General features: G+C 43.1%; 1 long non-coding RNA gene across 1 annotated transcript in view; it reads left to right on the top strand.

Annotated features, from left to right (window-relative positions):
• Nucleotides 1-15,823, top strand: part of LOC131482796 (uncharacterized) — a 183,931-nt gene that overhangs the window by 71,863 nt on the left and 96,245 nt on the right. Inside the window, exon 2 of the long non-coding RNA XR_009247297.1 lies at nt 6,555-7,113. This is a non-coding gene — a long non-coding RNA (uncharacterized LOC131482796). The remainder of the gene's footprint in view (nt 1-6,554; nt 7,114-15,823) is intronic.

The following is a 15,823-nucleotide window of genomic DNA, read 5'->3' as shown; positions in this document are numbered from 1 at the left end:
TGCACTAAGAATTCACTGGCATGCATTTGCACACCACGATGCAAAAGATGCATAAGGAACTATTTAAATAGCAACCCTCCTGCTATTCTGGTATTTGACAACTGCTGTGAGAGATTTCTTCCTAGGTGTATGTCAGTTTCTTCCTAAGGGCTCTGATAAAAATCCGTCTCCACATTTTGCTATTTGTGTACTCCTGTAACTTTGTCTTCTTTTATGAGCCAGCAAGAATCATAGGATTCTCAGAAAATTACAGGACAAAGATCCCATACACAAGAAACTTGGCATGTGGTTGGAGGAAGCAAAAATGAACTCAAAGTAGGAAATCAATGGAGATGGTGGATGTTTCGAGCAGTGATGGGCAGTGGTTTTATGGGAGGGTAAGTTGAGTAGAACACAATAGCATAGATCTGGGGGAAAGAAGTGCTGGTGCAACCAGCATGGAAGAGTTCCCTTGGAGCAGAGAGGAATGTGAGAGGGGTGCAGAAGCGGCAGTGTTGCCTTGATGAGAAACCAAAGCACCTAACTGAATGCTACCAGAGATCCCTAAGCAGGGAATCTCTCGGCGACAGAGCTGTTTGAGGAAAATCATTGTGACAATGGCAGAGGGTTGGTGGGGGAAGGGTTTAGAAGCACAGGGCTGTTTCAGGCAGTGCTGGAGTGACCTGCAGTGACCAGTGCTAAAGTCATGGCAGAGTGGATGAGTGGAACGCCATCAAAAGAAACTAGGAAGAAATAATCAAGGGTGAATGACTACCTAATACAGTAGATCGGTGGCAAAAGGTCAAGGTGACATCAGGATCTCAAGCTTCAGAAACTGGAAAAATGGAGGTGTCAGCCTAATTGTCGTGGTCATTTGGGGAGTGAACCAGTGCATGGAAGATCTCTCTATGTTCTCTCTCTCTTTTTCTCTCTCTCTGTTACTCTGCCTTTCAAATAAATTTTTAAAAGAAAGAATAAGACAACATCATGTTCAGAAGCTATAGAAGCAATTATCCTGGGACCATCATTGTGGCATACAACATGTTAAGCCGTGATGTTGGTACCCCTATGGGTTCTGGTTCAAGTTCCAGCTGCCTTATTTCTGACCCAGCTCCCTGCTAATGCATCTGGGAATTAATTAGAAGATGGCCCAAGTCGCTGATTCCCTGTCACTCACATTATAGACCCAGCTGGGGGGCCTGACTCCTGGCTTTGGCCTCACCCAGCCCAGCCCAGTACAGTCATTTAGGGAGTGAGCCAGTAGATGGAGTATTTCTCTGTCTCTGCCTCTCTAACTCTGCCTTTCAAATCAATAGATAAACCTTACAGCATACAAATAAACAAACAAAAAAGCTATTATCATCACTGATTTACAAAAAAGAAACATAAGAATTATAAATAATGAGTATATGTTATAAAGATTTAGAAAACCATCCTAAATGTTTAAAAAGTACTTAGATATCTTCATAACTTTTAAACATTGTCATTTTCTTGCTCAAATAAAACAGGGTTTTTTTTGCTTGTTTGTTGTTGTTTTTAAAGTTTTTTTGGTCATAAAGGGCATTAAAAAATACTATTGGAAAAATACCTCTGAAATTCTAAGTGACCAAATCTCCTTTTTTATTTTTGTTAAAGATATCTGCCTAGAGCAGACAAAGCAGTAAGATGTGCGGATTCAGATGTTATTAATTACATCTGCATCCCCCACAGCAATATATTTTGAACTGCAAGGAGCCTCAGTGGTCGTTTGTGGTGGAGCCAGGACCAGAATCCTGGACTCCCAGTTCTGAGTTCAGCACACAGCCCACTTTATACAGTGCTCCCCAGCGGGTCACAGAGCCGGCTTCAAAGAAGCCTCGCCAACCCCACAACCGACACTGGAAGAACAGAGTCACCATAAAGCCATTTGGATTCTAACCGTGATCCTCAGATGCCACCCCATCCAAACCAAACCTCCCTCGCTGATTTCAGTTGATGCACATTCCACACCAGCCCTTCCAGCAAAGCGACCACATTGTGCTTGGCCTTGGGACCTGCTGGTTAGCTGTTCCCACCCCGCAGCCCTTCAGTAACAGCTTCCCCAACTTGGCAGTTCAGACAGCGGGCTTCCAGCCCCCGCCTTCCATTGCAGGCATTTTAAAGAGAGACCCTGTGATCTCCATTCATGGAAGACGATCATTTACACTTGTATAAAGATGAAAACCTCTAGGGAGGCTGTTTGGTGATTTAGCATTTTTGTTCCATGTGAAAATATCATTTCTAGTTTATAAAGGAAAGTTCAAAAACATTGTCTGTTATCATTAAAAGCTTTCAGAAGTGTGTAATCTGGGTCTTTACAGGTATGGGCCCAATAAAGTGCCCTGAGGAAGAGAACGTGGACCTTCCTACAAAGAAATACCTTCAGAATCTTAAGTTGCTAAGGAAAGGTCTTTCTTTTACAGCTGACTTAGTCCTGCAGATAAACACTTTAAAGTCCTTGGACTCCACAGTCAGTTTTAACAAGCTTTTAAGACGAATTGGGCGTGGGTGTTACCTGTTATGTTGTGATGACTGTAGAATCCAAGAACAGACAACTTCATCCATTCCCATGGTCTGCGCCAGACTCTCCCAGAAAGTTGGACAACATATAGCTCTGACCCTCTGAACCTTACACTCCAGGGCACCCCGCAGGGTTTAACAGTGCCCTGAAATCCTGCAAAGTCCATGTCCACCCAGGACTAGAATGTGACTTTACTGGGAACTAGCATCTCTACTGAAGGAATTAAGATGTCTCGATTAAAAAGAAGTGAAATAGGATGATGGTGAATTTTAAATCCAACCCCTAGTGTTCCTAGAGCAGGAAGAGATAACACTAAGGCACCAATACATGTGGGCAAGAAGACTATAGGAAGGTGGAGACACACTGGGACCCAGGGAAAGCCAAGGACTTGAGGCGACAGTAGGAGGCCAGAACACTCCCTCCTTAGAGCTCTGGGGGATCCCAGCTTTCCCAGCAAAACCTTCACATGGGGGCTTCACCTCTAGAACTGTGAGAACAGATCTCTAGTGTTCCAAGTCATTCATGTGGGGTTCTTTGATAGGGCAGTTCTGGGAAATGAACAGGAGAGAGCTTCAACAAGTTCATGGCAAATGGAATTCACAGACAAGTTGATTTAGCTGCAAAAAAAGAAAAAATGTTGAAATCCATGCATACCATGGCTATTCAAAATGTTCACAGGAAACGTGTATGATTGAAAAACTGCATGGATTTCCAAATGTTTTGGCAGCAATATTAACATCTTTTAATTCCATTTGTTCTACAAACTTTCAAGAGCCCCGCAACAAGTCCCGTTTGCAGTCCAGTTGGGCACCTGTATTGTTAGAAAAGCTTCCCATGTAATTTGAATATTTGAGAAGCATCACTCTAGATTAGTGGTTTTCAAAGTCTTTATTAGAAACAGCATCAATGAGGAAGTTATTAGAAATGAAAATTCTCAGACCCCACACATGAAAATTCTCAGACTTTCAAATCAAAAACTTGGAAGGAGTTCCCACTAGTTTACGGTCTAAGAACATTTCCTGGTGATTGTGATGCTGAATGTTTGAGAAACACTGCTCTGGTTGACATGGATGAGCAATGGAAGATAACCAGCAAACACATCTGGGGCTAAATAATAATAATCCAGAAGGTTCTAGAGAATAAGGAAAGAATGCATATAAAAACTCTCCACCACACTTGGCGTTCCTTAAAGGCCAGCATCCCAACATCCATCTTGCAGGTGCAGTTTTGGAAGACAAGCTGTTTTCTCATCTATGGGTAGGGGGCTACCCTAACAGTTTGCCACTATTATAGCCACCCTGACCTACCTACCCTGAGGCACAGGAGGAGATCAACTGAACACTTCAGATCCAAAACTTCATCGAATCCAAGTCTGTCCTTGAATTATTAGATAACTGGCTCACTTTGCCACTTCCCTGACCATAGCTCAGAGAATGAAATAGGCCAGTAAATTTCATTGTGGTGTGGAGTTGTGTTCTTTGCCATAATCAAGCTATGTGAGAGTGCAGTCAACCGCTGAGGAGAGGGATAGCTGCAAGCTGTGCGCCCACTTGAAATGCCTTGCTCAAAGTCCACATGGCTAATGCTTGCTAAAGAAAATGTCAGCTGTCAGCTGTTTTTGACCTTTTATTAGAGGAGTGGCTTAAGAATCCAATTTTAATATTTTATTTGTTTCTTTTCCATCCTTTGCAGATCACACTGACAAAAGTTGCTCCCGTTGTAACTACATAACAGTGTATAGCACAGGTCTCTTCTGTCTTGCGCTTTGGTCATGCACTTAAGCTTAGAGTACAATTTCCACAAACACTAAGGGACAAAATATTTGTTTTTCTTATAACCTTTTCTGCCACTTAAGGAGGCCTTAGAAACGAACTGTCCTTATCAGGAAAGAATCCACTTCTCAGTTCTAACCGACACTGGCAAAAATTATTCAGCAGAGAAAGTGAGACTTTAAGGACCCCTTTAAGGCCTTTGTATTTGGGGAGCTCATCCCAGGCACCCAGGGAGCTGCAGATGACCTAAGTGAGTCGCAGGGAGCCCCACATGACTGGAGTGATCCTTCAACCTTCACGATGTCCTTTTCATTTCAAGCTCCAGAGTACATCTGTTCTGTGAATTAAGAGTTTGTTTTCCCTTAGTTAGCAATGATATTACTTGATTAACGATGATTAAGTAACAAAGGTTACTCTTGCTAGAAAGTAAAGCAGTATTTTAATGCATATTAAGTGCAGATATCTTTTTGTAAGATAAAATGTTGAAAACAAACAAACAAAAAAAATTGAATCTCTTACAGTGGTGGCCCAGGCTTAGTTTGACTTGTAGAGTTGCCACAAAGCCAGTAGTGACCCACTGGTATTGAAACTAAGATTCTGTTTCTTCAGTTTTTGTGTAGTTGGCATGAGTGTACATATTTATGAAGTGCAAGAAAATATCTGAGTGCATATGTACACTGTATAACAATTAACTCAGGGTAATCAGCACATCCATCATCTCAAATGAATTTCTTTGAAGTGATAGCATTCAAAATCCTCTCTTCTACCTCTCTTGAAATAAACAGCGCGTCATTATTATCGGGAGTTGCCATACTGTGCCCTGACAAACCAGTGTTTACTCTTTCTTTCCAGTGTAATTTTGTTTAGCAACCTCCCCCAACACCTCCCAACTCTCCACAGCTTCCTCTACTTACTACCCTACTCTCCACTTTGATGCAATCAATCTTTTCTTATTTTAATATTTTTGGAGATTCTACATATAAGTGCAGCTATGCAGCACCTGTCTTTCTCTATGTGACGTATTTCACTTAACACAATGTCCCCCTGGTTCATCCCTATTTTTGAAAATGACAGAATTGCATCCTTTTCTGTGGATCACTAAATTCTATTGTGTAATAAACCACATTCTTGATCTGCTCATCGGCTGATGGACATCTGGGTTGATGCCACACACCTTGGCTATTGTAATTAGCACTGCCATAAGCACGGGTGTGCAGATGTCTTTTTGACAGGCTGATTTCATTTCTGGAATACCTGCAGATTCTTGTGTTCCATCTCACACCTTCCGAATCAGTCTCTGTAGCTGGGACTCAAAAATGCAGATCCAAACAACTCTCCTAGACAATGATTTGGTGCAATGGAGATGGAGAGTCTCTGTTGTCATGGAAACAGCCCCAGATGCAAAGTCTACAGGGTATATTTTTAATCTCTTCTCCAACATGCATCAAATGCTCCTAAGCAGTGCCGGCTGCTTGTTTTCAAACTTAGTTTCCTCACTGTCAGATGCAAATGCTACTTGCCCTGCCTGCCTGGGAGGGGAGACAAGAGGCTAGATGACTTCAAGTCTCCACATACTTCAGGGTGGGCACTGCAGTCAGGTGAGTGGAACGCTCACAAATGGACACAGTCTTCACGGGGCTACCAAAACCCCTATAGCCAGGAACTATTTAAGTGCAATAGTTCAGAAAACATAAGAATCAAAGCAAACATTTGACAATGAGCAAAACATCAAAGTTCTCAGTAGAGACAGGATCTGTATTACTAGTTTCTCTGTCAATTTTATTGACACCATTGTTGCTATTGAAACTGGATGTTCATCGTTATTTCATTTTGCATTAATTGCAATGTTTGTAAAAGGCATTTCCATAAGCTTCGGGGGTGGGTGGTTTATTCCCTGATTGTTAAAAGGCACTCTCAACTTTTGCACCCGAGGCTCGTCACCGGCCTCACCGCTCTCGCCTAGCCACAGTCTTTCATACTGGATGGCTTGTGCTTATACATGTACAGGTTGTCACCTGCACCTGGCTAGGATGATTCCAGCCCCAGAATTTTCTCAGGTAATTCCAAGTACTTGTCTAAAAGTCCCACTGGCATGCTTGCTAAAGCCCCTGTTGATTTATGGGCATATGAATCTTAGGATCCTTAGGTAGGCCTCGGCCTGCACACAGTGCTTGCTTTCCAAGGACCAAATATACTCTTCATAGAGATGTTTGGTATGAAAAGCAGTTCAACTTGTCTAATTGGGAATTCTGTCCTTGTTTTAGGGAGAACCCCTCCAGGAACAACACACCCACCCTAGGAAATTTGGACTTGCAAATTGCTTTATCCATACCTTACTGTATTGCCAAGGCTGCTCCTGTGCACCCAGAACTGGGCTCAGTCCTGATGAGCTGGAGGCAAGAAAATGGACACAGGTCTGGATAGCCAATGACTGGACGGAGGATGGCTAAGGGCCTGCAGGTGGCTGATGGAGGAATCAGGGCCCTGCTCTCCACGCTGCTGCTGGCTCCCACCTAGAAGGCATGGGCCAGGGGGAGCCAAGTGCTTGCCTCTGCCCCTCCAGACAGCTTGAAAGGCCTGGAATAAAGCCTTCCACTTCTCTCAAGGGAGCGTTATATGTGCAGAATTTACTATACAGGGAGAAAAGGACAAGAACTCTTCAGGAGCAGCCCGGCTCAGCAGCCTATGGCACTCTGGAACCAAGAGTGCAAGCAGCTAACCTTGGCAGAACAACAAATAAACTGAGATGCTCAACTACAGAGCTACAACTCAGAGGACACGGACCTTCCGAGCTAGCAGATGACAGCCCAAAAGGGAAGAAAGGTAGGAACAAAATTAACTCTTCATATCATAATAACAGTTGTTCAAAGTGGAAACCAGTGATGCTAGGACATCCTCAACTTGGCAAGTGATAACCGCCTTTCTTTCAGTGCTTTTCTCTTCCGTGGATAATGATCCTTAGCGTACATTGTTATGCAGTTTATCACTCTGAAAAACCTTGGGGGAGTAAACTCAATAATTTCCCCTCTCCACATCCTTATCCCTGAAAGCTGTGAACACATTGCCTTACAGGGGAAAAGGAATTTTAGCAATGTGACTACCTTAACGATGGCAAGATGGGGGAGATGAACTTGGTTTAGCCAGGTAACAGGCCGAGACAGAGGCCAGAGGATCTGAGAGAGTGGAAAGAGTTGGAAAGATAGTGTCCAACTCAGGTGGTTGGAGGGAAGAGAAAGGGAAGCTGAAAAGTGCTAGGAAACAAATTCTCTGCAGAAGACCTCGGAGAAGAAGCCCAGCCCCGCAGACACCTGATCTCCACAACTGTAAGTAAGCTTGCCTTTCTATAAGATGCTATATTTGTGGTAACTTGTCAGAAACAGAAAGTTAATACAGTGAGGAAAGTGTTGACATGGGTCATTCTAACTTTTTAAAATTGTGCCTGGCATTAAGAAGCAGTGATCTTGTCTTGCAGGTTATTTGGTGGCAAATGTTCAGAGCCAGCAAAACACTTATTTTTGCTGTGTATTTGGAGAACTTCAAAGCATTTTTTAAGTTGAACTTGGCATACTGCATGGGCCTGCCCCTTTGGCAGATACAGTCAGGCACTATAAGATACATATGTTTTCTGTCTTAATAGGAATAATAGGTAACTGTGGCCTATGGCATTTCCATTGCTGACAGAGTTAGACAGATTAAGAAGTCGGATTCCAGTTACTTAAATCTTGAAATCTAATGTTTGCAGCTTTGTTTCAAAGAAAGCAAAGTGAGTAAGGTCATAAAACAAATAAATGTAGAAGAATACCTTTGTCTATGGTAATGGGATTGTTTTTTATGCACCCAGTAATGCCAAGGAAATGTAGTCAGTTGGACAAGTTGGAATGTGAGGGCATTCTCATTGTAGATGCCATGCTGGCCTCTGGATTCACTTGTGTCCATACCATCTATGGTGGTGAAAGCACTGGCTAGTTTGTAATTCTCTACAGGCGCTGAGTTTGGCTCAGAGCACGGATCATGGGTTGGAGAATGCACTTGGTGACTAAGGGCGAGGCTTTGAGATACAGACTACCAGGTTTGCATCCCACACCCACTGCATATAAGCTGTGTTTTCTTGGACAGTTTCCCCAATATTTGTACATCAGTTTCTTCACCTCTAAAATGAGAATAACCAGACCTCCCTCCCAGGATTGGCGTGAGCACTAAATAGCTTAATGTGCATGGATCACATCCAAATGGTGCCTGGCCCAGACCTCAACTCTTCCCGTGGATCAAATTATCTCCCCCACATTCTTGTTGCCAACACTTTGAAGACAGCCCTGCTGCCATCTAGGTAACTCCCATAATCTGATCTGAGCAGGAAGAACTTGTTAGGAATGGAAAGATCAGGTCATATAGTGTCCAGGTCATGTTGAGGTTCATTATTTCTGGCTCTCTATCTTCCAGACACAAGGTACTCCTTGACCTTGTGTGTGGCCAAGTGGTCTGTGTGACTGCAAACATTTAACTTTTTTCTTTTTTTAATTGATTACATTGCATTATGTGACACAGTTTCATAGGCACTGGGTTCCCCCCCTCCCCTCCCCCAACCGCCCCCCCATGGTGGGTTCCTCCACCCTGTTGCATTACCACAGTTCAAATTCAGTTGAGATTCTTTCATTGCAAGCATCTACCAAGCATAAAGTCCAGCATCTTATTGTCCAGACAAGTTCAACAGTTTCTTGGGGAGACCATCTCTGGTCTGAAGGTAGAGCCGGCAGAGTATCATCCCGATCAATTAAAAGCCCCAACATTACATCAGTAACAATTTATAACGTTATGGAATTAGTTGACATGGTATTGAGTAACCAATATGTTAAAAGAGGAAAAAATAAAAAGAATGCAAGTTCTGAACCACAACTGTGACTTCTGCATTGACATTTCAATTATTAGTTTACATACAACCGGGTTCTATACACCTTAAAATGGCTATAGATTACTATTCAGCTGTCTCATGTCTATTTTAATTTTAGTATTTAGCAATTTATAGCATTGAAGCATGATTTCGCTGAACCTGGCTGTTTTTCGGGTAATCTAACTCTATAACTCTAACAAGACATATGTCAACAGTTTAGGTGAACAGTTTTAGGAGGGGTGTGCGGAGAAATCTTCAATACCCCAGTGAGGAGTAACTAATCTTTGTGTCCCACCCAGTGAGGTGTAAGTGCATCCCCGCTGACTGTTTCCTGTCTGTTTCTAAGCTTTCCTTGCGGTTCTCTATCTATCTATTCTAGTTTGTTTGTTTGTTTTGAGGGGTTTCTGGAGCGATCCTGATGGTCATTACGAGAGAGGGCGGGGACCCAAAGTCGGAACCAGGCAAGGACCAGAGAAAGCTCCTCTCCCTAGTCCTGAAGGAAGTTTACTGTTCTTCTGTTTCTACGAACCACTCAGTGCTCCTGCTTGTCGTCCCAATGACCTTGGATCCTGCAAGGCAGGATTTGGGCTTCTTCCATCCCATGTGATAGATCCAAATGGGGGAGGGTGACCTCAGAGTTCTTGGCCTCCAAAGGCACTCCATCTCCCGTGGTCTCCTTTGCAGTTGGGTTGTAGTCCTCGGTGCTCTTACTGATAGTCCTTGGTGAGGATCTGGGAGTCTTCAGGGTTGGGATACAAGCCTCCTCCTGTCTGCCTGCTCCACTCTTGGGTCCCACCCTGCTCTATGCATATGACCTCCTGTTAAGAGGTTGTTAGGATTGCTCCTGATTCCCCCCATATGCCTTTGTAGTTTTGCTATTGTCTAATGCTAATTCGAGTCTGTTGTCTATGAGTTACCAGTTATGATCCTTAAATAGGTTATACTTCCCGTCTTCCTCACACCTTCTAGGGTGATGTAAGATTTCTCTGCTCTCCCTCCCCAGTTCCAAGTAGCATAGGGCCTTACAGCAAACATTTAATTTTTAAGATATTCTATTCCTACTCCCTTTTACCACCGCAACTGACAAAATACCAGATTGTTGTTTTTCCATCACCCAATCCCAAAGTGGAAACAAGGAATGTCCCTAACTGATACAAGACTTGCAGAAAAAAATAGGCATTTGTAGTTTCAATCCTTCTGGATTTGATAGCTCTTCGCACTGTGCTGCAACTTTGCCAATCCTAATTGACACAATTACCATTGAATGACCTCATGGTTTCTCCACTCCTAAAACTGTATCAACAGCAGCTTCCCTACCATGACTAGATGATGGGCAGCAGAAGATGCTGGAAAGAGATGTCTCTAAAGTCAGTGGCTAAGCTTATCTCTACTTTGGTTTTCCCTTTCTTCAAAGTGGACATAAATAGGACCTTCCTCATGGAGTAATTATTCAAATGAAAAATATTAAATGAGTACTCAAAGGAAATTTCAAAGGTATTTTCAGGGCATTTATTCTAGAGCATGATATCGCTAATCAGTGATGGTTCCTTTTATAAGCAAGAGGGAACTGGATAAACCAGGACATTCTCCTAAGCACTGCCTATGACAGTCTTCTCTCCCAAAGATCCAACTTTGAACTAAAGACGAGCAGATCACCTGACTGGACAGGTTAAACTGTTCCAGTGGCCTGTTCTTGGCTGGAGGTTAGCTGTCTGTCAGCTGGTTATTTGTAACAAGCCCTCACAAGGATGGGATCTCTGTGCTAGATGCCTTCGAGTTTCTTCTACTGCTTCTAACACTGTGCCTTGGAGATACTTGAGAGTTTTATTTACTTGATTGTTTTGAATACTAAGCAGCGTTTCGTGTCTGCCACACTCACCGTCATGAGGCTGTAATCCTCTGAGGCTGATGGTGTGAACTTGCTTGACTAGGCAACAGGTGCCACCATGGTGTTTAAAGAATGCTGTTCTGTAAGACCAGGTGGACATCTGATAGAACTACTTATGTAGGAAGTCACTTGAGAATTCGTTCCACTGACAACTTTATAAAACAGGTTACAAAACTATATATAAGGTATTAATCTCTCATGTGAAACATGACATGGAAAAGAACCCGGTGGAAGTGAGCATTTGGAATGGTGGTTAGGGGGTCTACATCCCATTGGGGTGTGCCCAGGGTGAGTTTTGACTGTTCTCAATTCTAGCTTTCTGTTAAGGCAAACCCTGGTGGGAAGCAAATGACAAGTGATGTATTTGGGTCACTGCCTTACACATAGGCAACCCAGATTGAGTAACTGGCTGCTAGATTCATCCTGGCCAAGCCCTGCTACTATGAGCATCTGGAGAATGAGTCAGAGGCTGGAAGATGTTTGTCTTTGACTGTCTTTTGAATAGATAAAATGGTTTAAAAATACTTTTACACAGGGAGGCTGATGCTGTACAGTGAGTTCAGCTGCCACCTACAATGCTAACATTTAATATGAGCGTCCAACTCTTTGCTATTGTACCTGGGCAAACAGTGGAAAATGTCTCACGTGCTTTGACTCTATGCTAGCCAATACTCTGCCACTCATACTAGAGACTGAGTGGACTGCCTGGCGCCTGACTTCAGCATGGTCCAGCTCTCACAGTTGTGACCATTTGGAAAGTAAGCCATTGGACAGAGGAACTCTCTGCACTGCTCTCTATCTCTGTGTGTGTGTGTGTGTGTGTGTGTGTGTGTCTGTAAATTGCATTACAAGTAAATAAGCCTTTAAAAAGAAAAAACGAAAAAGAACCAGATGGAAATATTCCAAAATGTTAGCAGTTTTTCCTGGAGAAAGTGATTATGAGTGACATATGCAATATGTTCCATAGACCTAGGCAAGAGGTATTTTAGAGGGCCCCACATACCACAACCACACACATATTTATTAAAGATTCCTGCTGAACCAGGATCTTTTTACTTGTTGAGCATTAAACCTTTATGTAGTGGAGCATTAAGCCTTTGACTATAATGTAAATTAAAAATGTGTTGCTTCAAAAAAATGTAAAAGGAAACAAAAAGGGGAGGAAGGAGAGAAAGAGAAAGGAAGGATGATTATATTCTTAGAATTATATTTGAGTTACATAAAATCAATTCTTTTTATATTTAAAAACAAACGAAGTTCAGTGGACATGTGGGAACCTCTTCCACTCAGGCTGCAGGGCTTGGGGCTGGCCGGTACAGTCCAGAACACAATACCCGATCTCAGGGCCCATGGTTCAAGTGCGGAGACAGGCACCTCCGGGTCTCTGTCACTCCCAGACTCCCTGTCGTTGAGGACCGTGGGTTATGAGGACTTGACTTTGGGAGGCCCAGACGCTGTGAAGGGAAGAGGGCTTGGTCACTTCTCCCCGGGGGGGGGGGGGGGAAGGTTTTCTCCTACTTCTCTTGTTCTATTTCCTGATTTCACACCACCAAGTATCACATTCAGAAAAGTCACTTACAGTGAGTTGGGAACATTTTGCAATATTAGTATTTCGTTTACTCTTAAAGCCTCACACATGTCATATCCCCAGTGATAACTGGAGGGGTGGGGGACACAAACCACTTACCATGTGAATAGTATTATCGTTGTAAAAATAAGCAAGATTAAAGTATCATTATAATAAGTAAAATATTGACATTGTTATCATTTCTATTTTAACTTTTAAAGTTAATGGACAATTTTGAACATTTATAAAGAAAAATTTGGGAAATATAAAGTCACTTTTTATTTGTCCTATTTCTTTTATATTCTCATAAAATACATTTAAATTTTGTATGCCTTGAATATTTTTAAAACCTCCAGACCATTGCTCAGAGTTCAAGACAAGTTGCATAAACCTCCTTATTATAGCAACAAAGTTCATGATTTTGCTGAAATAAAGACAAGAAAAGTAATTAGCTGGAATCTATGTTTTATGTAAAGCTTTGTTTAAATCCATGTAAGTTATGTACATTTTATTAGTCTTTTAGCCCATTTGAAGACGAGCCAAACATGTGCAGTGATGTGTTTAGTAGACTTAACAATTGGTGAGCCCTTGTATACATAGAAATCATAGTTTGTGACAAAACCTATCCTTTGTTTTTGTGTGTCAGGGCACAAGGACAGAAGATATTTCATATACCAAATTATAATAAAGAACTAAGATTGCATCTAAGAGCCAGCTCCAGGATTCTCTAGGGGGCTATACATGGGGTGTCTGTCCCATTTCCCATGTCAAGCAACACAGAGATAAAAGCCATGGTGGATGATCCACAGATGGGAATGTCCCTTATCTTGTGGCAGAGCTGGAAGAAGGTGGCCTGGAGGAAGTGACTGACCAACCAGGGCATGGAGGACTCAGCACAGCAGAGCCTGCCTGGCAGTTCCAAGCCATAGTTACCTAGTGTCTTGGGAGCCAGTCCCCCAGGAGGGGACAAATTACATCCCCAGGCTGACATCTTAAGCCAGAAGAGCAGAAAGAGGCAGAGGTGCAGGAAAAGGAGCCCCAGAAGCAATGCCTGTGAAGAGCATCCTGAGTCCCCACAGTCCCCACCCTCTGAGATGTTTAAGACCAAAGTGCTGGCATGTGACAGCCAGCAGAGAATGCCGATTGTCTCTGGAGCAGAGATTCTTTGGAAATGATCAGGTGCAAAGACTGTCAAATGGCCCCCTTTGCATTGCACTGCCATCTCCAGCCATGAAGGCTGCCAGGGCCAGCAGGGGGAACACTCCCAGCCATCCCCCAAAACACCAGGCTTTGGCTGCGTGAGGGCTCCCTGGGCTACGGAATTACAGAGGCCACTGAAGCCCGGGTTAGAATGTGCACGTGCAGGGAATCTGACATGGTACACAGAGGGAGAAGCAGCTGCTGGAGCATCTCTGTTGTCGACGTCAGGAAGGCTGCTAAGCAGGGAAGCCCCTAAGGAAGCCAGCTGGGCTCTCTGGCTTCTTGACCCCACCATTGTAGGGCATAGCTGGGAGGCCCACAGTTGGTCCATGAACATGTATCTTCTTCTGGGACCTGTTGTTGGAAAGTATTTCCATTGGGAGACCTCACAAAGTATTTAGGCTTCCCAGGGTTCCCGATTATGTCTAACGGGAGCAGTGCAACTCCAATGGGTTCTCCTGTGAAATACGCAGACTGAGTTCAACCCAGGAAGCTTACATTCCCTGAGGAAGAAAGCAGGATTATTGCACTGATGACTAAACATGGGCCCTAACTTTGAATACACTTTTGAGAAAAATCTAAAGTCCTCTATCCTAACGTGCTCTGGTTCTGTGTGTTTCGTGAAATCTCCTGGGAAGTGAAATTAAAGGAGATGAGAACAGAGCAGTGAAGCTCTACGCAGATCCATGTTGATGATGTGTTTTATCATCAATGTTGCCAGCATCCAAGGACATTGCTGCACTGACTGCTCCATGTGCAAGCTTTGCTCTGACCCCGGGCGTTCCTCCCTGTGCCTTTGCTCGCACGTTCCTTTCTGTGCTATGTTCTCTAGTCCCTGTACAGCTGTTTAAGAGGAGACAGCAATCACCAGGGCATAAAAAATATAATTTACGGTGTTTCTACATGCCAAGGACTATTTGGGGCTACGGTTATGTCAGTTCATCTTGATGTCTACACTGTGAAGTAGTTACCATCATGATTTTATAGGCATGGAAACTGAGGCAGTCAACCATAAAAGCCTAGATTTGAACTCGGGCAGACTAACTCCAGGGTCTGTACGCTTAACCATTTCACTCTCCATTTATAGCTTTCTGATTAACTCTCTCCTTCTAATTTATTTTCTTTGACTTGAGTTTTCTGTTAGTTCATGATGTTTTGAGGAATAGAACTTTCTATTTACACTATCTGCGATTTGTGTGAAATCCCACATTTCATGTAAGCTATTGTTCCATAGTTCTGGAAGATTCTCAGATGTTGTACCTTTGGATGCAGGCTTTTCTCCAGCCTCTCTCACTGGCATCTAGCAGATGTGCCGGAGAGCACCTGACTCATCCCTCCTTCTTTCTGTATTTCTAATCACCTAATATTCATGAGGACAGGCTTCTTGAGGGCTTTCTGCTTAAGAATCTCCTTCATTTTTTCCAACCCCTTTGTGTATCTAATTTAATTCATCTTTTCAGTTTTGTGTGGTTATTTTACAAGTTGGCTTGGTACTTTTTATAGTCTATTTTTTAATTGATTTATTTCAAAGGGAACAGGAGGCCCAGAAAGAAATCCTTAATATGCTGGATTATTTCCCCCCAAAAAATGGCTGGACCAGCTGGAGCTCAGCCAGACCAAAATCAGGAGCCTAGAACACCCTCAAGGTCTCTCATGTGGCTATGAGGGCACAAACACGTGGGTCATTATCCCCTGATTTCCCAAGTGCATTAGAAAGGAGCTGGATCTTAAGTGGAGTAGCTAGTATTTGAATCAGCACTCGTATGAAATGCCTATAGCACCTTGGCCCACTGCACCATAGCACCAGGCCCATGTTTCTCCTAGCATTCTGACAGTCCTTATTTCTCTAAATATTTTTCAAGCTTGCATGTGAGCATGGGATTTCATGGAACAGCAACCTTTTAAGACCTACTATTAAGGTACATTTGTTCCCGGTACACACTGAACTCATGTGGCCTCTGGAAGTTCCTTCACATGTTGTTTTTTTTCT

Source organism: Ochotona princeps, chromosome 20 (genome assembly GCF_030435755.1).
Source record: "Ochotona princeps isolate mOchPri1 chromosome 20, mOchPri1.hap1, whole genome shotgun sequence".
Taxonomy (NCBI): Eukaryota; Metazoa; Chordata; class Mammalia; order Lagomorpha; family Ochotonidae; genus Ochotona; species Ochotona princeps.
The sequence above is the reverse complement of the archived record's forward strand: the minus strand, read 5'-3'. Positions and strand labels throughout refer to the sequence as shown.